This window comes from Mustela erminea, chromosome X, assembly GCF_009829155.1.
Source record: "Mustela erminea isolate mMusErm1 chromosome X, mMusErm1.Pri, whole genome shotgun sequence".
NCBI lineage: Eukaryota > Metazoa > Chordata > Mammalia > Carnivora > Mustelidae > Mustela > Mustela erminea.
In genome coordinates this window covers 57211105-57236415 of record NC_045635.1, presented here as the reverse complement: position 1 = coordinate 57236415, position 25311 = coordinate 57211105, and the positions used below count along the sequence as shown (strand labels likewise).

At 52.3% G+C, this 25311-nt stretch overlaps 1 long non-coding RNA gene across 3 annotated transcripts; it reads right to left on the bottom strand.

Moving 5' to 3' along the window:
* Positions 1 to 704: 704 nt before the first annotated feature.
* Positions 705 to 24933, bottom strand: LOC116582872. 3 transcript variants are annotated; one of them, XR_004282540.1, is made up of 6 exons: positions 24609 to 24933; positions 23783 to 23949; positions 11681 to 12060; positions 3183 to 3281; positions 1679 to 1796; positions 705 to 1455 (listed from the first exon to the last, which is right to left on the bottom strand). It is a non-coding gene; the product is annotated as an uncharacterized LOC116582872 (long non-coding RNA). The 3 variants fall into 3 exon arrangements; XR_004282539.1 differs by lacking the exon at positions 3183 to 3281; XR_004282541.1 differs by lacking the exons at positions 3183 to 3281; positions 23783 to 23949.
* Between the last annotated feature and the right edge of the window lie 378 nt (positions 24934 to 25311).

Here is a 25311-nt window from a genome sequence, read left to right as displayed (position 1 = left end):
TGCAGGCCTCGGGCCACTACACATGAAACAGTCCTTTTTAAGAGTTGGTGATTTGGCGTATTCATGAAAGGTGCTGCCCACCACGCTAGACTCCTTAGTGTCTGGACTTGTTTCCTGGCTGTGGGATAAAGAGCCCCACATTGTGGCCACCGATTTGGAATATAAAACACTATATCTTACAAGACAGGACCTCACATTCCTGAGGTGGTCCCCCTAGCTAACACTACAGCTGAACTGTTATGGGGCCTTTCCTGGCTCGAAGGCACTACCTTCTCTCAGCCCCTCTGTTCTAGCTACATCCTTCTACATTGATGCCCGGACCTCTGACCTGAAATGCCCTTTCCAGCCCTTTCTAGTTAGTTCTATCCATCCTTTAAAAAGCCCTGTTCATGTGCCAGCTCCCAAGAATGGTATTTTCTGACACACCTAACTCCTTCACTCTCTTGGTCCCATCTCTGTGAGGTCTTGTCAAGAGCTCTTATTTCAGAGTAATTTCCACAGCCCGGGCTTCTCAGTGCTTGCCTCAGAAGTATTCAGCAACGCTTGCTGGCCGGAGGAATGAGCTCCTCTCCCAAGGTAGGCGTAAGGCAGGGGTGTGTTAAGATGAGGCAGGAGAAACCATGGGGTCCTGGCCCAACCAGGAGCTTCTGAACTGGCCTTAGCCCCACGCCTACCCTCAGCTCCTGCTGGCCCTGCCCCCGCCCTGCCCCGCCCCTCCCTCCACCTCCTCTTGCCACCCTCTGTCCCATTTTCTGTTTGTCCTGCTGAGTTCCCCAGTGTTTCAGAGATGTTCTTCAGGTCCAGGGCCTATGGCTGAAAAGTGGTGCTTCTCTTGAAGATGGAGAAATAGGAGGAAACAAGCAGCCTCAAGACACCTTTCTTGGGCCTGGGTTGAACCTCTGTCAAACACGGAGTGAAAAGGGTGTCTGTCCATCTGTCACTAGTCCCGGCCTCGGATAAGCTGTGGCCTGGAGCCAGCTTTCAGCCTGACTTGGCATTCCCGTCTGCGCAATGGGACCTCGCCACTAGGCTGTTGCTGCTGGCTTCTGCTGCCCCCAGCATGCCTCCCACCCTACTCCCTTCTTCCAGTTAGAACACCATCGAGGCTTCCTAACCCCTTATATGTGGATACAATTTCACCCCAGACCCCTTCATATCCAGGGATGTCACTGGATCTTCCATCCCCCCTGGAAGGTGAATGATAAGGATACGAAGGTTCAGAAAAGTGATGAGCGTTCTGAAGAGACAGAGTCTGTTCGGCCAGGGAGGGCAGCAGCTGTCCCGGCCCCAGTGTAGTGAGGAGCGGGTAGGGGTGTCGGGTCCTCAGCATCAAAGTCCAGGCCGGCCCCAGCTGGACTCCACTCGGGTGCTCAGGTCACAGGCTGAATAGGCCGCCAGCTTCCTGGCAGCATACTGCAGGCCCAGGGGCCACCCAGATAAGAGGGTGCCTGGCATCTGGATGGGAAGAGGAGAAACAAGACACAGGATTGTAGAGGAGTTCTTCCACAAGAGCTGGGGACTGGGAGACAGCAATAGCTTATAGTGGGAAGAGCGTGGCTGAAGCAGGGCATTGGAGCCAGCCTGAAGGGAGGTAGGGACTGGGCGCCAAATGCATGAAGACAAATCTCCAGGGACCCAGGGGACCCGAGCCCAAGGCACTGCTTGGCCCAGACCATACTTGCATTCAGGCAACGCCGTCCAGCCCAGGCTGCACTCAGATCGGAGGATTCAGAGCTGACTGGGTTAGTTCAACAAATATTTATTGACCTTCTGTCTGTGGTGCGTTGGACGGGAACCTGCAAGAGATGAATAAGGCTTACTTAGTCCTTCCCTCAAAGAGCTCATAGTCTAGTGCGGGGAAACAGATGTGTAAAGAGAGGATGGCAACCCTCGGTGAAAAGTGCTACACGGAGGCAAACACGGGGTGACGTGGAAGCAAAGAGCGTGGCTGGCCGCGCCGGGAAGGGAGGCTTGTCAGAGGCATCCCAGGTGTGGCCACTCTGAAGGCTCGGGCAGGCATTAGCCAGGTGAAGAAAGGTGAAGAAAGGGAAGGAGGGAGGGTAGCATGGGCCCCTTGAAACATTATCTGTCGGGGAGCATGTCACCTGGTGTGTTTGAAGGGCCCTTCAGTGAAATGTATTAGCATTTAAAATCCGCACACCCTCTGACCCAGCAATTCCACTAGTAGCATTTCTCCTACATGAGCAAAAGCACGAGGTTGTTTGTACAGAGATATTTACTGTTGCATTGTTTGTAGTAGCGAGAGACTGGCAAGCATTTCCCTGTCCATCACTAGCGGCCCGCTTAAATAAATCACAGCACAGCCATCAGAGGTTTCACTAGACAGCCTTTACCCAGATGAGGCAGAGCCACAGCTCTTGCCATGTAAGAGTAGTCAAAACCCAAGGAGTTATAAGAAGGAGGCATAGAAGAGTGAGGACAGGGGTGCCCGGGTGGCTCAGTCGGTTAAGCGTCTGCCTTTGGCTCAGGTCATGATTCCCAGGTCCTGGGATCAAGTCCTGCGTCAGGCTCCCTGCTCAGCCAAGAGCCTGCTTCTCCTTCTGCCCCTCCCCCAACTCGTGCTCTCCCTCTCTCTCAAGCAAATAAAATCTTAAAAAAAAAAAACAAACAGTAAGGACAGTTACCACGCATGTTTCACAAGAGATACACGTACATCTGTGCTTACCTGTACACAGAATATCTGGAAAGATAAACAAGAAACAGGAGTTGAGGTCAGGGGTGAGGAGGAGCCTTGATTTGTAGCGTGTGCCCTTTTGTCCCTTTGGACTTTGTGTGAATTAGATAGGTTGTTTCTGTTTTTTTGGTTTTTGACCATGTGTATACGTGATCAATAGAGAGAGCTAGAGAGAGAGAAACACACAGAGTCAGAGACAGAGAAGGGAGGGAGAGACCTCTGCAGGAGGACAGAGACCTCACACAAAGGGAACAAAGTGAACAAACTCACAGGGTATGAAATAGTATGGTGTGCACATGCACTCTGGGAATGGGCAATGTTGGCCCAAGCAGGCCCTACAGGGAGCAGAGGAAGCACAGTTCAGCTTTGCCTCATGAAGACATGGAGTGGGAGCTGGGGGGTGGCCCAGCATCCAGAGTGGGTCCACTATCATCTCAGATCTCCAGGTTTTGTACGTGCATAACATGCTCAGGAAATCTATCATCACCTTGGCTGACAGTGGTTCTCTGTGATGGGATGATAGGTAATTTTAAATTTCTTTATGTTTGGAGGGCATTTCTCAAATTTTCTTCAATAAGCAGGTGACCTGGGAGAAAAAGTGAAAACAAAATCGAAATGTCACTGGAACCCTGATTCAAGGCTCTCAAGGCAGGCTCTTCCTGAAGGAAGCCAGGCAAGGCCCTCCATAGTCATCAGCAGAAGGGGCTGACAGAAAGACCAGGGCGTTAGGAGTCAGACCTTAATCTGAAAGGGTTTTCATGCTAATTAACTGTGAGTGGTGAACAAGGCACATACCCTCTCCACCTCGGTTTGCTTATTTATAGAATGGGACAAAAGAACACCTACCTCAAGGGGTGCTTGGAACGAGCAAACGAAATAACAAGATGGACAAAACCCACTCTAAAAACCCAAGGTGATCGTTGTTGTTGGTTGTTACCATTTCTACTGGCTCTTTTTTCCTTTTTTCCCAGGCTGTAACAGCAGGAGCCCAGAACCCCGCAGAGAAACCACTACTCTCTGGGTGGAAAGAATCCCCCCCCCACCACACACACACACACACTCATTCCCTCTTCAGCAATTCAGCAAGGCTGACTCCGGATGGCTGGGCCCCGGTCTGCCGAAAAATACTTAGCAGAAGCCCAACATTCCCTTTGGAAGTGGAGTGCGGCAAGATAGGGGAGGAGGAGGAAGCAAAATGTTTGCTATTTTTTTCTGTGCAATTGACTCTGCCGGCCGAGGCCCTTTGCTCACGGCTGTCTGTGTGCACAGATGGCGGTGGAGCCCCTCCTGGTGAAGGGCTTGGCTTCCTGTTGAGCATGCCCACCCCATTCAGGCGGGCTGAGGAATGTGGGCCGTCCCGGCTGGATGGGCTCAGTGTCTGCCCTGGCCCCTCCCTGAGGCCCGGCCTGACCCCTCCTCAGGCCTAGATGAAGGAGCTTCTGTGTCTTGGGGCCCTGCCTGATTAGATACGGCTGAAACATTGACTCCTCCCTCGCAGGCTAGGCACCAGGGAAAGAAAAGCACAAGGCTTGCCCAGAGTCCTCCCAGCTCCGAAAGTGGCTGGCCTCAGAGCTCATCTGGGTCTGTGGGAGTAGAAAGTTGATGCCAGTCTCTTTGTTCTAAGTGGACGAGTCCTGGAGTGCTGGCTAGGTTCAGGTCAGCGAGGGGTGGGGGATTTCCATGGGCCCAGTCCCCAGGGCTGTCAAGGGAAAGCCTAGATCATGTATATACACAAACACACAGATCTGGTGGACTACCAATTGTGGTCCAATTCAGTTCTGCAGAGGTAGACCTTGTCTGTTGGTCACAGGTGGGTCACCTGAGGTAGTGGGTGGTGAGCCTCATGGGGACCAGAGAGGAGTATAAGGGGTTCTTTGCCCTTTCCGTTTTGTTTGTTTGTTTGTTTTTCCCCTCTTCTCTGCATCCGAAGAGCTGCTTGACTACTTCTTAGATCTGGGCCTTGAGTGAGTCACATCACCTCTCTGAATGTCAGTCTCTTCATCTTTAACATGGGCATGATAACCTCATGGAGCCGCCTTGAGGAGGACATGAAGGCATAGCGCAGTAGCATGACGCAGGAACCGCTTTAGAAGTGGCATTTCCTTCCTGTATATATTAAGTACTTCCTTTTGTGGAGTGCTGGGCAATCCAGAAGTGACCAAGATGGTCTCCACCCCCATGCAGTCTCAGGGGTTCCAGTCCCTTTGGCCTTTAGCCCCACTTAACCTTGTGCCCTGCTTCTGATCAGGGGATTCTGGCCTGTTCCCGAGACTCCAGCACTGCTCAGGTCAGATGTCTGAGGCCCAGACTGCTTCTTGCTGACCCAGGCCCTGCAGCCTCAGCCTAGCCACTAGAGCCTGTAGCCTAAAGACGGCCCTCCCTGGGCAGCCTGTCAGTCTGCTACCAAACACTTCCAGAACTATATCCTGTGATTTTCACAATAGCTCTCCAACAAAGGTTGCTCTAATCACTAGTCTCCAAGAGACCTGCTTTCAAGTCCCAGGGCTATCTTCTACAAGCGTTGCAACCTTGGGCAAGTGCCTCCGCCTCTCTGTGCCTCAGTGTTCTCATCTTCAAAATGGTAGTTGAATAAGAGTAGCTCCCTTTTGAAGAGGGCAGTTAAGGTGCTGAAACGCTGCCTGAGGCATATTAAGCTCTCAGTTCTTGTTAACTGCTATCCTTAGGAACCAAGGCTCAGAAGAGGAAATGACCTGCTCAAGGTTACACAGCTGAGAAAGTGGCAGAGCTAGAGCTCTTACCCTAGCCTTCCTGATAGTAACGACTCTGCCACACAGTGCTTCATACCCTATTTCTAGATTCTGGGCCAGGACTTCCTATTTAATTTGCATTTCCATTTAACTTACTCCTCACAGGCTACTGCCAGCTAATCAGGCCTGTGTTGGATTTCCCATGCCGCCTTCTTGACAGGGCCATCGCAAGGGCCTGCTGCTATCAGCTCGCAATCCTATCCATTGCCCCTGCCCCCAGGCAGGCCTCCCTCTTGGTTCCTATAATTTGGTTGATCATAGGACTCTGCCCCACTACCTACTTGAAAGAATAAAACTCACAATGCTAATAGAGAATAACATGCTGGCACCTTAAAATATCGACGTATTCAATGCTTGGAGGTAGGTGCTATGCTCACCCCCCTCTTCCATGTGGGACATTGAGGCACAGAGAGATTAAACGGTCTGCCCAAGGCCATACAGCTCTAAGTGGCAAAGTCAATTCAAATCTGAGCAGGCTAGCTACAGCGTAGATGCTCTTAACCATTATCTCCCAGAAGGAAAATTTTAGAAGCTGGCTGGCCAGTGAGCCAGCCCTTTCCAACCTCCATGAGTCCAGCCACGTGTGACACAAAACTTCACAGGAGCACAGGCCAGGCCGGATCTGTTCACAGCTGAATCCTCAATGGCTAGCCGTTTCCCTGGCACATGGGAGGTGCTTAGAACAGCGTTGCTGAATAAGTGAATGAATCAATGAATCAATGAATGAAACTAAAATAGGGTGGGGCCATGAGGTGGGGGAAGAGAGACAGATTGGAGAGATAAAAGGGAAAACTGAGCGGATTAGGACACTGATCCAATTGGGGGTGTGAGGAAGTCTTGGATGACTCCCAAGGTTTTGGCTTTTGGGTGACTCAATGGTGAGGTCATTTACTGAGATAGGAGGGACAGAATGCAGGGGTGGAGACAGCAGCACTGATAAACTTGGTTTAGGATATGGAGTTTGGGGGAGCCTTTGAGACATAGGGGGGCATGTCCAGGAGGATTGGAGCTTCCAAGAGGAATTTGGGTCTCCTGCCCAGCCCCCTCCCATGGCTCTGCCCCCTCCAATCACACTTGAAACCGCTGGCCCATCGGCCTTACCTCTTCCTACTGGGAAGGAAAGGAAGGAATCTTTGATGGTGGGAATGGGGGCGGTGCTTTTCTAAACCAAACAAACGCATACACAGTGCCTGCTTGTTGAGGATCAGCATGCTTGGCTCTTGGCACATGTAGGCTGGCTTCCAGGGCGGACCCCCCTCCCACCACCCGCCGGCCCCTGCCGCCTGCTCCCTGCCAAGGTGAGCTCTGACAGGGCGACTTGTCATCTTTTCAACACCTCATTTTTCCCTCCTTACTCACTGCCCGGGGAGAGGTCCTTCCTGTTTGCACACCTCAGGGGCTAGGCCAGGAGGAGGAACAAAAACAGCCTTCATGGTGCGGGGGGGGGGGGGGGGGGGGGCAGGAGAGGACTGGGGGGACAGGACGAGAGGGAAGAGCAAGAGAAGTGGAGGAAGCGCATTAGAGAAGGTTGGGGACCCACCTTCTGTCTCCCGGCTCATCACGCTCACGCGCGCGCGCGCACACACACACTGCACAGTGCACTCACTGAGTCCTGGAACTGGGAAGGCTGATTCCCAGGTCAGCCCAAAGGGGTCAGGATTCCAGCTGGGTTTAGAAACTAGCTATCCTGTCTTCTCTGCCTCCTGTCCCCGCCCGCTCAGCTTCGAGTTGCCCAGCCCAGAAACCGCTGCTCTGCCGTTTCTGCAGCCGGCCAAAGCCCAAGGCCTCCTTTTACCAGCCCCCCCCCACCCTTTCTCCCTGGGTGTGCAGCTCCGCGGTTCTGCACCCCTGGCCCCAAGCCCAGGGCTCCGAGAGCCGCAACCCCCCCCAACCCCGCCCCCATTCCCCCTCCAGCGGGACCCCTCCCGGGAGCCCCGCCCCCGTCAGCGGAGGACCCGCAGGTAATCCCCTCCCCCTTCCTGCCCCCGCAGCTCCAGCCCCTTCCAATTAGCGCAGTCTCGGATCCCCTCTGCTGGGAACTGGGCTCCCCCGCTCCGGCTCCCTCCCCCACTCGGGTCCCACGTGGGGAGCCCCGCTCCCAGGCCTGGCCGCCCCATTCACTTCGCCCTCCGCCATTGTCCGCGGCCTGTCACTCACGCATGGCATTAGCATTTCTAAAGCCCACTTCTCCTAGTCGCTGCTTTGGCTTCAGCCTGGGCCGGGGAACTTAGCCCTATAGAACAAGGAACAATTACAACTAACCTTCAAGAGCACTTTAGAGTATATAATTCACGTTGCTATATAGCCATTTAATTTACTTCTCACAACAGCCCTTAGCAGTGGGACACAGACGTCCCGAGAAGCTCAGTGAGTTGTCCAAGGTCACAAAGTAATTTCTAAAGCCAAGATTTCAGCTCAGGTTTGTCTGCTGCCAAAGGCCACATTCTTTAACTACACCACCTTGCCTCTTTGTCAGGCTGAGCTTGCTTCTGCTTGGCTGGGCTTTCTTAAAAGGTGGGCATGGTGGCTTGATATTCCTGCCGAGGGAATGCTGGATTCAGCCTGCTGGGGAGGTCCTGGGCGGTTTCTGTGCTGCCACTAACCCAGGGATTCACTGGGCAGGCGGTGACCACCACAGGCCGCCACCTGAAGAACAAAGCCTGGCCCAAAAGGAAGCAGGGGGAAGTTATGGCCACTTCCATATGAACCAGATGCCAGGCTCATATCCCAGCCCTGCCCCTTGGCAGTGGGTTGGCCTTAGATAAGTGACTTCATTTCCTTGGCACCTATTTCGGAGGGTTATAGTGGAGTGGGAAGTGGGCTCATATGCATTGAGAGACATAGGGCAGTACCTGGATAGAAGTACATGAGTCAGGGGCTCCTGGGTGGCTCAGTGGGTTAAAGCCTCTGCCTTTGGCTCAGGTCATGATCCCAGGGTCCTGGGATGGAGCCCTGCATCGGGCTCTCTGCTCAGCGGGGAGCCTACGTCCTCCTCTCTCTCTGCATGCCTCTCTGCCTACTTGAGATCTCTGTCTGTCAAATAAATAAATAAAATCTTAAAAAAAAAAAGTACATGAGTCAGTTAGCATTACTACGCGCTCGGTCCACGATGCTCCTGGGGTCAGGAGCAGCATGGCGTGAGCAAAGAATGGCTCTATTACCAGACAGCCTAGGATTCCATTTCTGACTCTGCCCTTCACTGGCTGTGTGACTTTGGATAAATGACTTACACTCTCTGGTCTTCCGCTTCCTCGGCAGTAAAACAGAGATAGTGATAGTTCTCACTTTCCAGAGTTGTTACGAAGATTAGCATTTGCCCACGTGTTTTCTCAAAAGGTGGAATAACAGACACTATATACTTTAACAATCATTGCAAATGATTCTATTCAAGATGGTATTCAACATCTGTAAATCCTTTGTCTCTTCTTGCCTCGCCTCTGACTCAGGGGTACCCCTCACCCCACCTGGGCTCCAGTTGCTCTCCAGATCTCTGTCTGATCTGCGTCTAGACCATAGTAGATGCAGCATTTTCTGAGCTTGCCCTTCTGACACTAAACATGCAGACGATGGTCAGAGGACACAGGAATCTCCATGTTTGTACCCTTGTTTTCCTTGGGGGTGGGGGTGGAATAATCCCTCACAGGGTCCCAATATGAAATCCACTCCCACCTATTAGGTCCAGCATGGGACCCTTATCCTCCCCGAGACAAACACTCTGGGCCACAGGAGGGCAGAGCAGGCTCTGTTTGGTTGCACCTGACCAGGAGAGGAGGCCAAAAATCTCAGAGGAGGGAATCATTTTGGCTTTAGCATCTATAGCCGGAGCTTAGACCCAGTCTCAAATCAATGCCTTCAGGGGTAATATCCAACCAAAATGGCCCCCTCTTCTGTGTTCTGGTACCCACTGACAAGGTTCGATACCTACAGGTGCCTGTGTTGTTCTGTCCCACCTTCATAAACAACGCCTTGAATCACCAAAGAAAAATCACTTCATGAACTGGAAATAGAATCCCTATTTCAATTCTACAGATATTCGACCTTGGTGATAAGAAGGTCACTTTACTCCAATGGTGATTTTAAGCAGTCATTATTTTCTTCAAAAGAATCATGAATTGGGACATCTAGGAGGCTCAGTCTGTTAAGCATCTGCCTTCGGCTCAGGTCATGATCTCAGGGTCCTGGGATGGAGTCTTTCACTGGGCTCTCTGCTCAGCGGGGAGCCTGTTTCTCCTTATGCCTGCTGCTCCCCCTGCCTGTGCTCTCTCTGTCTGACAAATAAACAAAATCTTAAAAAAACAAAAAAAAGAATCCTTTGACTAGGCCAACATTGTTCCAGTTGTGTTATACCTAGTCAAAATCACTTGGAAACTCCTTTGTTTCCTCAAATCTCTAGATCCCTACTAATAACATTTCTCTAATGGCTATAGGTTTTCCGTTTAGGCCAGTGATTCAGCTGGGCCAGGAGTTGGAGTGCGTGGAAGGGTAAATTACAGAATTCCCAAAGGTATGTGTGGTCGATAAAAGCGTATTCAATATACCTATTTTTCCCTCCTGGTTGTCTAATGTCCAGAAAGCCAAGCTTATATCAAAATCATTTTGGTTGGTACGGGATACATAGAACATGGAAGGTGGTGTGCACAAATGAAGACTGAGAAGCTTTGAGCCAGCTGGGTTCTCTAAGAAGGTAAAGACCGACTGCCTGGCGTACCACTGGGCTCACTTCCGCTCAAACCACTCCTGTTACTGGAGAGATGACCTGACCCTCTTTGCACAGATCGAGGAGCATGTGGCAGTCTTAGGCCAAATACCAGCTTCTAGTGGCCATGAGGAATGAGGGGCCAAGCTCCATGAAACCGGGTAACCGGGGATGTTTCCAGAAGAGGCAGTAGAGACCACAGATTTATGTTCTGGAGACCACGAGGCTCTGATGGTTTTCATCATGCTTGAGTGTTTTATCCTTTCCTGGACTTTCTCTCTACTGAGAACTGGGTATTGTGGGGATGTAGGGGAGATGGGAGGGGTGTGGAGTAGGTGGGTAGGAGTAGAATGTTCAAGGTGGAAGGGTCTTCAGGCCAACCTTCTCGTTCTGCTATCCAGAGAGAGCAAGGGGTTTACTCAAGCTCACTAGGGATCTGGTATCAGCACCAAGGGTAGAACTCAGGAGTTGTTTTACTTATCCTCTGTACCCAGGGCTTCTCTGAATCCAGACTCTGCTTCTAGATCTGTGCTGTTTAGTACTGCAGCCTCTCACTGCCTGTGCCATCTGGGTGCTTCACGTGTGCCTAGGTGGAATTAAGATATGCTGGGAGTGTAGGGGGTGCTTGGGTGGCTCAATCGGTTAAGTGTCTGCCTTTAGTTCAGGTCACGATCCCAGGATTCTGGGATCGAGTCCCGCATCAGGCTCCTTGCTTCAGCAGGGAGCCTGCTTCTCCCTCTCACTCCGCCTGCCACTCCCCCTGCTTGTGCGCTCGCTCTCTCTTTCTCTCTCTGTCAGTTAAATAAATAAATAAAATCTTGAAAAAAAAAGACATGCTGGGATTACAAAATACAGATGCTGAAATGATACTACTTGGGATATTTTGAGTGAAAGGAAAGGTATTATGAAAAATTAATTCCACTTTTGAAAAATACTTTTTAAACTTAGCTACTACAAAGTTCCCTGTGTGGCTGGCATGATATTTCTATGGAACAGTACAGTGCTAAATCTCCAGTGGAAGTGACCAGGCTCTCCGTTCTGACTAGAGGCTGGGACAGGGCCGGGCAGGAAGTGGAGAAAGGTCCCAGCAGACGTCAAGAAGACAAGGCCTAGCTTGACAGCAGGAGGACTGGTGAGCCCAGGCTCAGCGGCTGGACAGGAGTCAGGCAGACAGGTCTTATCTGGTAACGAGACTCTGATGGAAGGTCGTGGAGGCAGAGCCACAGGACATCGGGCTGGGAGGCCTGACCTCAGTCCCGGGAAGCCTGGGCAGTAGCCTTTGAAAGCAGTGATTACATGCCGGAGAGCCCAGTCTCTAGACTGGGCTGCATTCCAGTTCTGCCACTTGCTAGCTATGTGACCTTGGACAAGTTACTTAACCTCTATTGCTCAGGTTCCTCATCTGTAAAGTGAGAGTAACGGTAAGATTTCCTATGTCACAAGGTACATGTCAAGCTCTTGGAACGGTGCCTGACACAGAGTCACTACTCAAAACGTATTAGTTAGCATTATTCTCCTTACCTGTCAGGGAAGCAGGCTGGGATCATAACCCTCTTCTGGCATCCTTCTGCAGTCCTAGAATGGGCCCAGATTTGTGGGACTAGCTCTGTCAGATCTGGGGTACCAAGCCAAGGTACAAGCTGATGAAGTGAAACCACTTCCAGAAGATGCTGACTGTCCTCGAGCCAGGCGTCCAGGTGAAGTTTCAGCCAAGGCTGGGGAATCAGGGGCCTGGGGAGGGGTTGGCTCCATGGCCACAGATGTGGTCACAAGAGGCTGCAGGCCCCGGAAATGGGGCAGCTCAGCCCCACTCAGGCTCCCGCTGCCCTTTCTGGGACCATCTGTAGATAGGAGAGGCTTTGTCCCAGCCCCGCCATATACAGGGATTCCACGCCTCAGCACTGTAAGGAAAAAATCACATGGAGACATATAAATCCCTCTGTCTATAGCTTAAATAACAAAACGCAGTTCTCACTGCAAAGCAAGAAGCAGAATTTAACTGCTCCAAATGCTGCCGTTTCTGTTTGTGCTTGTCTCTAGGCTTAGAGAGCTTGTATAGGCAGACACAACACTCCATTGATATTCTCAGTCATGTCCAGCAGTTGAGCTCTTCTTCCCCCTTGATAATGGGGTTGCAGCCCAGGTCTGGCCCAGGATTCTAGTTGAATCCCAGAAAGTATGTCCTGCTCCCCTCCCTCCCTCCTCCTCCACCCCATGACGTCTGAGGCCCCGCACTGAGGAAAGCACAAGTGTCAATAGTAGACTTGGAACAAAAGGGTTTGAGGAAATACTTTTTAATATCTGACCTAATCCAGCGAGGTGTGAGACACTGGAATAGGAGACCCAGCGAGGCTGAGATGATCTACTCTGAGGAAGGGAGTGATTTCTGGTTTCCCCATGGCTGATATTCCCCTCAACTTCAGAAGTGGGAGAGAAGACTTGCCCATCTGTTTGGAATTTACTGTAAGAAAAAAGAGAGATGGGGAGGGAGGGAGGGAGAGGGAAAAAAAAAGGAAAGAAAAATGAGGAAGATGTGTGTGTGTGTGTGTGTGTGTGTGTGTGTGTGTGTGAGTGAATGGGTGAGTGAGAGAGAGAAAGGAAGAGGATTCCTTCTCTTTGGCCACCAGCTCCCCAAACCTATCCCTTAGCAGCACTGGCACGAACACCAATAGGAATTTTCAAGTCTCCTGGGGCAAGGGCTTCAAGGGGAAAATGTGCCATGTGATGTGTGCTGTGGTGATTGCCAGGCTGGTTGTCTGAATGGTAGAGTGAGGCTTGGCTCATCCCCTAGACCAAAATAGCAGAGCAACAATCACCAGATGCTTCTAGAAAGAGGGTATGCACATACACTGTGTGTGCACTTGTGCAAGCACGTGTTTGTCATGGGGGACATCTTCAGCTGAGCCCCATCGGGAGCCTACAGGGAGCCCAGAGACAGCTTCGGCCTGGCCTCTGGTAGGCATGGGTGGAGATGACGGCTAGGGCAGGTTCGACAAGGTGACAGGCAGATCAGAGAGGAGGGATGAGTTGAGCTGAGACCACAACAGGGCTGGGCATGAGACTCATAGTGCCCTCGAAAAGGCTTAGCCAGTGGCAGGCTGGAAGCTCTGTTGTCAGCAATGAGGTAGCCTAAGGCCGGGTGATTGCCACATGACCACACTGTCCACAACCAATTGTGGGTGTTTGAGGCTGGCCCCGGGGAAAGGGGGAGCACTAGCAGAAACCTCCTCAGAGGGGGCCATGGTTGCCAAACAAATCCAGAGACTTCCAGACTTCAAAGATTTCCCATCAGAGAGTATGCCCAGACCCTAGGTTCGGGCTGGCATGAAACAGACTGAGAAGGGTAGGGGATCTGCTTTCCTAAAAAATGAGAAAACTGACAAAGGGGAACAATGTGAAGCCAAGGGAGCACTGGCTGGGGAGCAGGGAGGCCTCCATTTGAGACGACTGAATCCAGAGTCAGATCCACTGTGAGACCCTGGGCAATGACTTCCCCTCTCTGGGCCTCAGAGTATGTGTGACTGAGGGGGCGGGCTCCATGATCTCTAATGCCAGGCCCGATGAAACCAGGGCTCACGGAGTCAAGATATCTAGATTCTCCTCATGACAGCAGACACCTTTGAATCCTTCCCATGTGAGACTCAGTTGGACCTCCCAGAGCAATCGTCCTTCCAAGCACACCCGCTCCCCACAACGACCGGAATCTTCACAAAAGTTATCTTTAAGGCAAGGGGTGAACTATGCCCCCACCTCTGCCATCTCACCTGCACTTCTGGAAGTCCTTCCTGTGTCTCCCTTTTATCCCTTCTTTATGTTAGGGCTCGCCTGAAAGTAGTGTCTCTAGGGTCCCATTTTTAATTTCTTTTGTTTCCCCCAACCAAGCAGAGGAAGAATCTGACTGCACATCTGTTTGGAATTTGGGGGTGGGGGAGGGAAATGAGGCAGCTCGGCGGCTTCTCCTGTACTCCCTGAGTTCCAGGCTGGGGAGAACCGGGATGAGAGCCGGGGTGGGGGTCTCCCTGTGCCGCCCCCCACCCCCACTGCCTCCCACCCTCCATGGTCCTTGTCAGCTGCCTTCTCAGCCTGTCTCATCTCTGAGACAAACAAACAATCAGGAGGCAGACCTGAAACCTTTTGCTGAGGCGGCAAACAGCATGGCCGGGCTCCGGCCTTAATGGGCCCCAGTCCTGGCCTGTCTGCTCCCTCCCGGCCTGCCTGCCTCCAATGTGTTTCTGATTTGTACTGAGCTAGCGGCTCTGCCACGCTGAATGTGGCGGCTGCCTCGGCCCCGCCTCTCAGGGATCCAGGGGTGGGAAGGTTGGGAGAAGCCAGAAGCTTGGTGTAGAGGCCGTGGCAGGAATTCTGAGATGTATACGCAGACATGGCCTGGGGAAGGGGGTGGAAGTAGGGATGGATTTCATCTAGCTATAAACAAACATGCTTCTCATTTAGAGACCTACGGGTGCCAGTCACCGGATCCTCCTTACCCATTTTCCAGCGGGCAGGCAGAGCAAGAGCAGGGATGGTGATGCTAGGGAAGTAGATTGGGCACTTTCCGAGGAGTGCCAGTCTCTAGGGTGGGTGGGATTCTCTGAGGATGCGAAAGGCAGAGGTGGGCATGAAAAGAAGTTCCGAGAACTATTGCCTCCAGAAAAGATGTAAGGGTATGGAGACAGGAAGTTCTGTTTGCAAAATAGCAGCAATCTTTTCGACTCCCCTTGCCCAGTCCTAGAATGGGAGAATGTGGGCTGTCATGTGGCCATTTACTGTACAGCCTACTTGTCCCAGGGAACAAGTGATCATCAAGAAGGCAGTCTCTGGGGCTGGGTGGCCTGGCTCTGGGACACTAAGGGGGGGCATCGTGTCATCCTTGCTCCTTTACCTTGCACGCTTACCCCTACACACACATACGTGTTTCCTTGCACAGCTGGGTTGAGCAACCTGGCACATTTTCCTTTGCCCTTTTGGCTTGGTCCTCCGCTTAGAGATACTGCCTGGCACGCTGAGGAGACAAAGAGGGTGGCCACTTTTGGGGGCCACAGTGGTTCTGAATGTGCTGATAAAATTGGTTTCCTTTATCGTTTGCCCCCCCTCCATATTTTGTGAGTCCTTGAGGCCTGGCTTGTTCTCTACTGGATTGCTTTCTACCTGGAACTGGGGCTGAGACCGGAGTCAGGGTCAGACTTGAGTGGAAGCAACTGGCTTCACTCTGTAGACGTTACTAGGGTGGATAGAGACATCCCTTTGGCCCTGAATTTGACAGTCATCCGAGTCTTACCACTGCTCTCTCAGCCTGGACCCAGCCTATAGATGGGGTTTGGTGGCAAGCTGGGCCCAGAAGGTAGCGGGATTCAAGGCTAGCTGGACAAAAAAAGGTGAGGGGCCGTGGACAACCTCGGATTGTGTTCACAGAGGAAAGCCCTGTGAGCTGATGAGGCCTGTCTGGGCCGCTGAGACATGAACGGGTTCCGTCCTCGAAACCTCCTTTCCAGAACCCCCATTCATGGGAGTGTTGGAGGGAGGGGGAACAGAGCATCCTCAGAAAAGCAGCCCCTGGGACCCTGTGGCTTTGTGGCTATTTATTCCTCCTCCTGCTTTTTCTTAAGCTCTAAACGTTTCTCACAGTGTCTAGCCAGTTCCAGTTATATAAGCAGCATTGTGTGTTGACGAGAAAAATATCCATTGGTGGTGTGTGGAATCCAATGGCCTTTGTCCCCCCAAGCCACCCAGTACTTCCCTTCTAGCTGAGGTCAGGCCCCGCTGTGAGCTGGGGGATGGAGACTGTCTTCATAATCACTGTTTCTGTCACACGACGGGACATGGATGCCAGGATCCTGTGTTTGTATGTGTGTGCGTGTGCGTGCATACCTGTGTGTGTGGTGTGGTGTGTGAGGAACACACACCTTGCCCCATAGACTTTTGGGGGTGAGGGTCACCGGCCTTGACTTCAGCAGTGTCCCGCTGGACAGAAGGGTTCTGGCAGACACCTCCTTCTGGTATGCACTATCCTAACAGGCAGGGGACCCTTCCTTTGCTTCCCAAGAGAAATTCACCTCTCCTCTTTTCTGTATTCTTGTTCCCCTCCCTTCCTGGTTTCCCTATGGCTCTCCCGGGCCCCAGAGGCCACTGAGCCACTGGCTGAGGGTGCTGTGGTAGAGGCAACAGAAACAGACAGCAGCTAAGGTAAACGACAGGCTCCCCAGGCCAGTGGAGAAAATCTTGAGGCTGAGCTGAGCCACCAGCGGGCTGCAGGATCAGGGAAAACTCATTCCTGGTCTGAATCTCAGTTTCTCCTTTTAAAGCACATGGGAGGGGGAGAGATTAGATTAGATGGCTATGAGGGGCACCAAAGCCCAGGGCCCCACCTACCGAGCCCCACTGTGCCTGGCAACCTGGTATCCCTAGCGGTGCCAAAGGGCTCTGATTCTTTTCTCAAGGCAGCAGTCCCTTTAATCCTTCCTCAGGCCACTAGCCACATCAAGCCCGCCCTGGCTGTGAGGGTGCCTCAGGTCCAAACTTCTAAAGGGAGACAGAACCCACTCATTCATTCATTCACTCGTCCATTCATCCATCTCTTTTTTCCATTTAGCCATCCTGCATGGACCCCCAGGGTGTCAGGCACTGTCCAACCCCACCCAGCCTGAGACACTAATTACCTTTGTACCTCTGCTGTCAGAGGCCTCTGCCTGGCCTCCCCTCAGTTCAGCAACTTCTCACCCCAGCTCTAGGGAGCTATACCCCCAACTCCCGCCCCTCCCCCACCCTGGCCCAGGCTTGTGTCCGGTGGCCCCTGAGCTCACACTTTCTGGATGGCTGCCTGGCAGCTTTTTTTCTAGGACAAGTCTCACCTCAGCCAGAACCGGCCTCCAGGACTTCACTCCTAGGCTTAACTTTTACAGGCTATTTAGCCCTGTCTCCATTTCTCTCCTGTTCTCTCTCCAAACGTTCCAAGACTCCTCCTCCCCTTGCTTTGCTTTATCTAAGGTGTGGAGGGGCTCCAGGCCTCCTGGCGGAGCCTTCTGGATCCAGCCTGCAGTCAGAGAAACACCACATAATGCACATCCCAGCCCCTTGGCCCTGAGCCTCCAGCTGCTCCCCACTGCCCCCCTCCCAGGAGCACCCTCAAACCCAGCTTTTCTCGACCGAGCTGTGTACTGGCCTTTCCACAAAGCAAGACCCTTGGGGAGGGGCACCAGCAGGGAGGGGCCTGTGACTTGGTGCCAGGTGGGTTTTGCTCTAGGGCAAGGCTGGTGGAGAAGATGGGGTGGGGGTGGTGGGTAGGCGCTGGGGAGTGGGGATGGAGGAGTCTGTCAGGGGACTGCCAGCTGGGGTATGTGTCAGAGTGAATGGGCCGGTGCTCGTCTCCATGTGTGACCCTCCCAGCAGCCGTCAGCCTGCATTAACACACACATGGGTGAGCCTGCACGTGGGCACGATAGGCAGCAGGGTACGAGGGAGGGTGGGAAAAAAAAAACAACAAAATACTGGCTGCAGGGCCAGAAGAGGCCCTTATCCCCCGTCTAAGCCTCAGTTTCTCCATGTGTCACCTGAGAGGGCTGAATTGGAGATCTTGAAGGGCTATTATAACTCTAACATGCTCTAGTTCTATTATGTTCTGTACACTAGGGCAGGCTCAGAAACTTCCTTTCTGGAGAAAGACATGACATGCAGAGTCACTTCTAAAATATCTATGATATGTCCTTTCCTTCACTCTTGTGTCCGTCTTAGACCCCCCTTCTCATCTTTGTCTTCCTAGAGCCAGTGTAAGGGCAGAGGCAGAGTGGAGAAGGGTTGTCTTAGAGAACCATCTCCTAGTTCAGGAGGGCCGGGGGGCGGGGCAGGGGAGGTATCCAGGGATGCCATTCCTGCACAGACTCAGAGAGGAGGCTGCTGGATGGAACACGAGGAGCCCACACCTGTCGTGTCACCGCCACCACTCCTCCAGGATGGCCTTCAGGGCCTTGGCAGTCTAGCATGGGCTGGGCATCTCTGGAGGCCAGAAAACCCTGTATTTACCCAGAGCATGGGTGTTATGTTATCTATAAAAATAGCAAAAATTGGGGGCACCTGGGTGGCTTGGTCGGTTAAGTGTCTGCCCTCAGCTCAGGTCCTGGGATTGAGCCCCACATTGGGCTTCCTGCTTAGCAGGGAGTCTGCTACTCTCTCTCCCTCTGCCCCTCCCCATTCTTTTCTCTCCCTCTTGCTAGGTCTCTCTCTCAAGTAAATAAATACACTCTTTAAAAAAAATTGCAAAAATTTCTGAAGGTATTTTGAGTCACACTTTCTCTAGGAGTTTAAGCATGCATTTATTATTACTGTTTTATTGGGAATGGCTTATGGGGGCTGGCGGGGAAAATTATAGGAGGCTAAAATCTCCCATGCCAGCCTTGAGTGCCACCACAACAGAACTGGATTTTAATCCTGACCTTACCATTAGCTTCGGTGCATGATCCTGGCCAAGTGACTCCCCTTTTCCTGTGCCTCAGTTTGCCTGTTCGTATGATGCTGGAGGGGCTGTCGGGGGTGGGGGTATGGTTTTCACTGTCCTCAAAGGGCCAACCTAGCCAGCTTTCATGTGTAACAAATCCACCACTTCTCTCAGGACCTGGGGCTGTGGAGGAGCTGCAAAAGGGAGGTCAGTTCCATTCATATTCCAGTGAAAACAAGAGGCCGGCAGGGAAGCACAATTTCTGAGTCTTGATTTGAGGTCAGAGAGGTGAAGGAACTTGCACAAGGTCACAGAGCAAGTGGGTGGCGAAGCCAGTCCAGACCAGTTCTTCTGGGTCCCAGGCCAGTGCTCCTCCATCGTTCCCCACCCTTACATAACTAAGTTACCACGGGGTGGGGGGGGGGGGTTCTAGGAAAATGGGTGGGAATGAAGAGAGCTCTTGAGATCCACAGCTGGGTCTGAGAAGGTTAAATTCCCAGCTGGAAGCATTCAGTGAGGCCTCCAGAAAACGGGCAGTCCTTACAACTTGCAAATAAGTACTTCAGGCCACAGGAAATGATCCCAGACCACAAGGCCCCAGGATTGCACCAGAACAGTCCTGCCTGCGTGTCAGCCAGCATGTGGGAGAGGCAGCCTGGGGTGGGGCGGGAAGAGGCATCCTACAGACCTCGGCCTTAGGCCCAGCTCTGGGATTCTGCTAGCTGAGCAAACTCGGGCCAGTAACCGCCCCCCCTCCACTCCCCCCAGCCCCATTTGTAAACTGGTAATCATAGACAGTAGCTCTGCCATGGATAAGTTATCTGCTGGATAACTAGGTGGACTGGCAGATGGGCAAAGACATTGCAAACTGTAAAATGCTGCTCAGACGGGACGGACTGTTCTGTTTGCAGAATGGTTGCTTGTATGTATGCCTGACTTCTGGGTAACTTTGGAGGAGCTCACCCTGGAGGGCCCATGTTCCAGGACCAGACTCCCTCTTGGAAAGAGGGAGGAAAGTGGGTGATTATTCAGTGTGTGTGTATGGGGAGGTGGTGAACGGATGTGCCCCTGAGGTCGGAGACAGTGGAGCTAGGGGTCTGTGGAGCTGCCTTTCATGTGGAGGCTAAACGGATGGGTCCTGAGGGCAGAGCTGAGGCCTGTGGGCACGAATGCCATTCCACAAAGCCCCCCCACATCGCCAAGCCTCACAGTGACCACAGCGGAGCATGGGGGACTTGGGGGAGGGGGCGGGGCTTCTGGCCTTTTCTCTGGGAAGAATCTCCTTCCAAGACTATCCCAGCTAGAACACAGGATTTCCATTTCAATGCTCCCTGGCAAGCTGCCCTTCCCAGAAATCTGCTAAAGGCTCACGGAAAAGCCTTTAAAAACACACTAATTACAAACAATTCTTCAGCTTCTCCTGATTTTCCTCCCCGTGGTGCTTGGGGTGGAGGCGGGGGGGGGGGGGGGGGGGGGGGGGGGCGGGGCTCAGGTGGGGAGGGGTCACTAACTCAAGACAGCAGCTTTTGTGTGTGGAAACCCACCGGAGCTCTGAGCACTGACCCAAGGGACTCCTTGGGCTCCTGCTTCCTTTGGGGTGCCCAAAGCCTGAGTGAGGCCTTGGTGGTTTGGAGAAGCCATGAAAGCCTAGAGCGGGTAACTGGGTCTCCAAGAGCCCTGTTGTAAATGAGGCCCTCACAGGAACATCAGGTGACACAACCTGCCCTCACCCGGCTAGGCCTGGACACCAGGTGCCAGTCCCCAGCCCTGCCCTGCCCTCTGCTGCTGCTGGGCCCAGTATGCCAAGCCCGTGTAGCCTCTCGGTCAGGGCGGTCAGAGTTACAAGGGTGAGAGATGAATGGATTCCCTAATTTCTATCCGTGGCCCCTCAGGGAAGGAGTGGGATGTCAGGTAATGGTTTCTGAGCTCTCTAAATCCAACAAAGCTCTTTCTTTATAGTGGCTCTCCACAGTTCTGGCCTAATCCGGGAGAGAGCGTGGGGCATCTTGGCTAAGGTTTGGCTTGTTCACAACAACCCTAAAAGCAGGGTGCCAGCCCTGGAGGGGGTCATTCTGGACCTTTAGGAAGCCAACTGAAAGGAAAGCCACTAATCTGTTCTGAGCAGCCTCAACTCATGTCTTTGTTTATGAAAGGATGCAGTGCCTTGGGAGAAGAGGGGCGGGTACTATTTCATACCTCTCAGGCCTCTGTCTGATAGTAACAATAATGGCCAGCATGCCCAGAGCACGAACTCTGTGCCAGAAGCAGTCCTAAGCACTTGACATGTATTCTTTCATTTAATCTTTGCAACCAGCTCCACAAGGAAGAAACCAAGGCCCAGAGAAGTGACTTGTGAGAGGTCGGCTGGTCAAACAGCTGCCAGATGAAGAAGCTGGGCTTGGAACCGAAGTAGGTGGTCTGACTCCCAAGTCCTAATTCCTGTGTCCACCATGATTGGCACCTGCTCCCCACGCCAGCCACTCCACACATGTCCTCTCATGTAAAATTCTGTAAGACATGCACAAATCTTCTATATTGCACAGACAGGGCAAGGAAGACGGGACAGATCTTTCTCAGGGTCCCACAATCGGGAACGGGCAGAGGCAGCATTTCAAAACCTGGTTCTGCCTGCTTCTTGACATGCTGACTTCCCTCCAACGCCTTTGTCACGGTTACATGGTTACAAGCATTCTAAGAATTCCGATGCAATGTTCTATCTGTTGAGAGCTCACCGTGCAGGAGGCATTTGTCTGTTCTTTTTTATTTTTTTTTTAAAGATATTTATTTATTTATTTATTTATTTGACAGAGATCACAAGTAGGCAGAGAGGCAGGTAGAGGGAGGGAGAAGCAGGCTCCCTGCCGAGCAGAGAGCCTGATTTGGGGCTCGATCTCAGGACCCTGGGATCATGACCTGAGCCAAAGGCAGAGGCTTTAACCCACTGAGCCACCCAGGCACTCCACATTCATCTGTTCTATTTGTGCCATTTCACTGGGACTTGCACCTATGGTATGAGGCTGGGGGTGTCACTCCTTTTGGTGGACAAGAACACTGAAGTCCTAGAGACCCTCTCTTTTGTCTCCTCCCTCTAGGCAAGACACCCCCAACCACTGCAGCATTCACATACCCATTTCTTTGGGTAAGAACCCTCCCCAGTCATGGTCTGATTCTCCTGAGACGTCCAGGTGAAAGGAAATGGGGGTTTGTTCAAGACTTTATGTATCAATTCAATGGCGAAGCCCCAGCTCTCCCACTTCTGAGCTAGATGACTTGGGCTAAGTTGCTGCTCTGTCTGAGCCAAGGCTACCTCATCACAGGTGTGTGAGGCTGACCAAATGACAAAATGGGATGGCAAAGCATTTTTAAACTCTGGAGGACCATACAAAGGTGAGTTAGGGTTTCTGAGATGAAGGTACTCATCTCTGGGTTTTCATCTCTAGCATTCTGGCATGACCTCATCACACACGTGTCCAACACATGCGTTGGCACCGCTATTGAAACCCACATACCAGCACCAGTAAGCTTCAAACAGATCGGGGAGGGAGGGGGAGAGGATTGTCCTTGCCCCCGAGTTGTCTCTCTTTTAGGCAGAGCATTCGCTAGTTCCTTTAAGTCCTTCCTTCCAGGACAAGATTTCATGACCCTTTCCTCCAAGGCAGTTAGGTGAAGTAGAAAGATCATGGGCTTGGAATCATGCAGACCCGGGGTTGAAACCCATGTTTTTGCCAGTGTCTAGCTGTGTGATCTTGGGATGTTCCCCTTACCTCCCTGAGCCTCAGTTTCTCTATCTGCAGAATGGAGATGATATCCCTACTCTCCGGCTAGCCTGAGTCTCAAATGATAGGTCCTGGGCTAGGGGCTAGGGGCTAGGGGCTAGGGATGCAGAGCTAAATTAGACCTCAGTCCTTTATATCAAGTAGTAGGAGGGGAAGTTCAAGCAGCGGGCAAATGGTCTCAAGTGCCATGATGGAATTTAGCCAAGGCTCTGGGGGCCCAGAAGAGGGCCGCTTATCCTAGTCTCAGAGGAGAAGGTGGCTTCAGAGGGATGGTAATGTCTGGGCTGGTCCTCGAGGAGGGAATAATCGCTAAGAACAGCTAACCCTTATGCAGCCCTGAATATGCATCGGGCACTATTCTAAGGGCTTTCCATGCATGATCTAATTAATAAGCATGCCCTTCGAGATGAATACAACTTTAGGCAAAAACACATGTTGATATCCTCATTTCACAGATATGGAAACCAAGGCACAGAGAAGGTAAGTGACTTGCCCAGCTGGGCATCAGAACCTGCCCCCCCCCAAGTTCACACTCTTAACAACCCCCACCAAGCTGGCGATGTGATTAGGAATTCCCTGGGTAAAGAGGAGGCTGGGGAGTATTGAGGTTGACATGAAGATTGTGGTACATGGCAGGACTAGGCTATAAGTTGGGTAAGCAGGGTCCTTTGTGCATCTGGCTGAGGAACTTAGACTCAGACTCTGGGATGACCAGGAGTCACTGGTGGATTTTAATTGGGGAATTAAGTGCTCAGATTTGTCCGCAGAAAAAGTCTCTGTGGCCGCAGTAGGGAGGCTGGTCAGAGGAGGACGCACTCTGGCGGCAGCGAAGTACAATCAAGGTTTGAATCAGGGCAGTGTTTGTGGGGATGGAATGCTTGGGATGGATTCCAGAGCTATTAAAGAGGTAAAATTGGCAGGTCATGGTAATTAATTAGATGCGAGGGATGAGGGAGAAGGAGGAGCAAAGGTTTCTAGGTTGAGAGCCTGGGTGGGTTGTGGGGCTGCCCCTTGAGAAACGAAAAAAGGCAGAAATGTGCCCCCTGAGTATTAGGTTCTGTTTGGGGTGAGGTGGGTTTGACATGTCCTTGGAGACAACCACTAGGGAAATGTCAATACTGACTAAAACTTGGGAGAGCGGTCCAGGCTGAGGGGACATTTGGAATTCGCTTGCCTAGAGGAGGTGGTAGAAGCCACAGGAGTGGCTGAGCATGGTCAGGAAGCGTCTGTGAGGAGAGGCTTACGAGAGTCAGTTTGGGAAGCCCAGTCTTTAAGGGGCATGCTGAAGAAAAGGGGCCCAGGGAAGCGATTGACGAAGGTTGGTCAAAGAAGTAGGAGAACCAGGGAAACCACAGCTACACAGAGAGTATAGAGTATGAGAGTAGAGATACTCAGGAAGCAGGAGGTGCTCACAGATACCTCATGTAGCCGAGCAGTCCATGGAGTCAAGGATAGAAAAGCATCCTCTGAGTTCTGTAATTAGATCTCTGAGGTCAGGTGACAGCCAAGTAGGGATGGGAGCCTGATGGCAGGGCGTCTCATGCAGTGAGTACAGGTGAAGAAGGAGGGACAGGCCGGCAAGGACCCTGGGAAAAGGAGATGCAGAGCATCAGCTAGAGGGAGACACAGGGTCAAGGGGGAACCAAGAACACATGATGGGAATATCAGGCCCTCCCCTCCTGGCTTCTTTGCTCCCTGCCCACCCCCCACCACCCCCAAATTGGGTCTTTGCCCTGGGCATGCTGGGGTTTGTCAATGCCTTTCAAAGTGCCGGGCCCTCCACCTCTCCTCAGGCTCCCTCAAGTCTCGTAAGCAGAAACCTCCCTTCGTTTGGCTCAGGAATAAGCCCCTGGGAAAGCCAATGAGACAGCAATTAGACCAGTTGCAACGGCCATCCGCTCACATCTCTGTGCCAGGGCAGGCCTGCTGGCACCCTGCCAAACTCTTCTGGGCCAGCCCCACTGCTTGGTCCTCCTGCGTAGGCCCCATGGCCGCCATCTGTGGAGGAGCCTCCAAAGGGCTGGAGACTTGGGAGGTGGCCTTGCTTACCTCTCCGGCTTCTGCCCCAGCCGGATGTCTGGGAAGCTAGCAGCCATCTAGAAGCCTATCAGCTTCAGGACCAGGCCGGGGCTCACCAGTTTCAGGACAAGGAAGGTAGAATGAAAGCTCAAGTGTGGGATTGGGGTCCCCCCCCCCACAGCTCCGCCCTTTGCTTCTTGTGGAACTCAAGATGACACCCCCTTACCAGTCTCCTGGGTCTTCCTGTCCACGAAACTTCAGAGGATTCTGGTTCCTAGAAATAAATCTGCCTTTGTCTGCAGGGCTGGTCCTTTAGGGCTTGTGGCTTCTGCCTGCTATGCTGCGTGGCTGCTGGGACCTGATTTTTCCAGAGTCTTTTCAGCCTTGGTGGGAAGACTTCATTACCCTGGGGATTGTCCATGTCCCATCACTTACCCCAGCCATGGCACACTCTTCTCCTTTCCTGTTTCTAACTGGTACTGAGCTGATGCATTTTACAAATATAAAATGTTCCTCTATCTCAATAGCATTCTCTAGAATGAAGGCTATGAACACCCCAGTCTACTCTACAATGGAAAGACCCTCCCTCCCTCCCTCCCTCCCTCCCTTCCTTCTTTCCACAAACATCTCGGTGTCTGACTCTGCTGAGTCATGGAGAAATGTATCAGAGATCACTCCTGCCCTTACGGACTCACCATCTGGTGGGATACACAGACATAGCCACTGGTAATGCGAATGTCCTAGTTAGGTATCATGCTGGGAGATCGTTCCAAGTGCAGGGAGGGAGTGCGAGGGAGGCAGTGACAGAGTTCTCACTAGGCACCAGGGAGAACTGCAAGGTTAGTAGGTGTGTGGGAGGCGGACAAGGAGGCAGAGGAAGGGCTGTGGGAAGAGACCCAATGGTACACAACAGCCTGGTGCTGTTGGGG